The sequence below is a fragment of the Lepus europaeus genome, chromosome 14 (genome assembly GCF_033115175.1).
Source record: "Lepus europaeus isolate LE1 chromosome 14, mLepTim1.pri, whole genome shotgun sequence".
In the NCBI taxonomy this organism is placed as follows: Eukaryota; Metazoa; Chordata; class Mammalia; order Lagomorpha; family Leporidae; genus Lepus; species Lepus europaeus.
The window spans coordinates 27,915,756-27,918,955 of NC_084840.1; positions in this window are offsets into that span (position 1 = coordinate 27,915,756).

Consider the following 3,200-nt stretch of genomic DNA (forward strand, 5'->3'; position numbering starts at 1 on the left):
TTGTTCCCGATTTATAGACAAGGAAACCAAGGCTCAGAGAGGCACAGTGACTAGCATTAGAGTTCTCTCGCCAAGCTGCAGGACATGGAACTCGCTCTGTTCCTCTGTTATGTCCATGGTGTGACAAATTACCTGCCTGTGCTCACCTGCTCCTTGAAGACTTCTTTGATAGTCCAAAGCACCATGAAGATAATCCCCAGGACTTCTAAAGTATCCTATGTATTCATAGCTACCCCAGCTAATTTTTTTTTTGCAGGCAGAGTGGATAGCGAGAGAGAGACAGAGAGAAAGGTCTTCCTTTTTGCAGCTGGTTCACCCTCCAATGGCTGCTGCAGCCGGCGCATCGTGCTGATCCGAAGCCAGGAGCCAGGTGCTTCTCCTGGTCTCCCATGCGGGTGCAGGGCCCAAGCACTTGGGCCATCCTCCACTGCCTTCCCGGGCCATAGCAGAGAGCTGGCCTGGAAGAGGGGCAACCGGGATAGAATCTGGCGCCCCAACCGGGACTAGAACCCGGTGTGCCGGCGCCGCAAGGCAGAGGATTAGCCTATTAAGCCATGGCGCTGGCCTTTACCCCACCTAATTTCTTCCCAACACTGTGAGTAGCTCAGATGGGTCTTACTTATTTGGTATCACCAATGTTGAGAATGGTGTTTGCACATGATAAGGTTGTAAAGGTTTTTGAAGAAATCTAATATATACCCTAAACATATTATACACAAATCCAAACAGATAACAAATAAACTGGAGGGAGATCGGTCACATTAGCAAGATTCTACATTCTCTATCAGCCCCCCATTTCCACCCACAGTAGTTTCTCTGGAAAACTGAAAAATGTGATTTATTTCCAAAATTAAAAATACCAATATTGCACCATTACATAAAGAGGGAAGAGGGAATCATGCAGGCATTTATGTGACTACAAGTGAGTCATGGGCCTAGAGGAGCAAGCTGCCACCTGCTTCTGCCTCAGAAGCATCGAAAAGACTGCACCTCATTTAAAGATGAAGGGTAATGTTCCTCAAATTTGGAGTTTATTCCTTAGGGATATTTACCACGGATATACAACTGGTGAAACACTCTAAACTAACCAGTACTCCGAAGTTGGAATCTCCTGGATGAAATTTCTCTACTAGAAACAACATTATTTATTGGCTCATAAAATACTTGTCACCTAACAATTCATAGTAGGGGTCCTGGGGGGAAATAACTCACCCATTGTGAAGTCAATGTTCAAATCAATATCCCTTGAGGAGCAAAATATTGCTCATTGATGGAGATTGATTTTTCTTTACCTTCAGAAATTCTTGAGGGTAAACAACGTTTTTCCCATAGTGAATATAACTAAACAAAGGCAATGTCAAGGTCTACATTTTCTGATCCTCATTAGTATGACACTCAAAAAACTATTAGCACAATTATGATTGCCTTTTGGCCCATTTAAAAATAGATGTCAGTTCCATTTTTTTTTACTCTCATTTTACTCTCCATGCTACAGGATCTCAAAGAAACCTCACGCATACTCTGTTTCACTTAACAGCACTATTATAAGTGATACTTTTTGGAGTTCTAAAACTATCAAAGATGAGTACTGAAAACTGAGATAATTAGGTCCTGGATTTTTTTGCCTACAAATCCAATAACGATTTTTTAAAGTTTCTCACTGCTTCTCCCTTACCTTTCCCATGCCCACCTGTACTCCCCAAACAATTAAAAAGCATCTATGAACCTTGAATCCAGTCACTTCCCAACTGCCTTCATAAAAGTCAGAAGTTTTAATGGACAAAAGGAACAGAGGTTCACGTTAGTCTATTTTCTATTTATCATGTTGGTTCGGGCTGGTGAATAGTTAGATGTGCTTGCAAGGCTACAGTGGATTATACATTGCTCAATCTTCTTAGGCTAAATACATGATTGAAGAAAGCTTGCCTCCCCCCCTTTTAAAACTGAAAAGTTGCATAAGAAAGGACAGATGGATGATTTGGGGAAAAAAGAAATGTCACTCAATTAACATTTGCTGAAAAGGGTGTCACAGATCATTGGCAGAATTTCCCTTCATTGGCAACTTCCCCAAGCAGCCAAAGATTGAGTACCCAGGCTACTGGGTTCTGCAAGGAGAGAACAATGGCGTGGCGGTGATTACTGAGGCTGAGACATGGAACCAACAGACGTGTAGAGGATGAACCATCTTCCACAGGCAAGAGGAATACCTCCCACGCTCCAGCGGCCAAATATGTGATCCAGAGATGGGTGTTTTCAAGTCTTGATCACCATGTCTCTCACATGTCTAAAAGAACACATTTTTCAAGTGGCTTGAGCAGATAAAATTAGAAGTAAAGTTCATTTATTGGCATATGGTCATGACATACAACTTGACCTTAGGAAAAATACAAACCAGATGGATTAAACTTTTTCACAACCAACTCTACATAAAACTACACGCACATGGAAACACACTGCATGTTGTGCAGAACAACAAAGCAAGGCAGAACAAAAGACAAAATTTTAATTAAAAAAAATTAAGACTTGCGTGCACCTTCCTAAAAATTTGCTTCTGTAAGAAGTAAAAAAAAAAAAAAAAAAACTTGACCCACCGAAAGTACCAAAATCAAATATTTATTGGTATTTTAATTTTCTACTTATTTAAAATTCAAAAATCATTTTCATGCTTTGGTAGGGCTGTGGGATTGCTTATCATTTCAAAGCATTTCTGCTTTCATCAGAAACTGAAGAAGCGCTTCTCTGAAAAACAAGGAACAGTGAAATCTATAGACACTAGGAATAAACTACAAACTAGGATGCGCAAGGCAGGGCACAGAAAATATAGCCGTCTGCGAAGAATAATGTACTAACAATCAGGACACATCTGGGATTTGATTCAAATTGACCTGGAGCAGAATGAAACTCCAAGCTGTTCTGTAGGAGCATGCGCGTACGCGCGCGCGCACGCACACACACACACACACACAGCTGTGATTTCCCAAAGTGAGGTTTCCAGAAGTTATCCTAAGGACTCAGCAAGAAAAGATTTCGCTGGCAGACACAGGCATAGCTTTCCCCCTTGAAGGGGCTCTGGAAGTAGGGTCTGTGGCAGCCGGGACAGACAGGCCTTTAGTGCCCTTGTCACCTAACCCTTCGCTCCAAAGCAGGGCTCTGGAGCTGTCAGCAGGATTTGGCTGACTGGACCCACGGTGGAGCTGTGT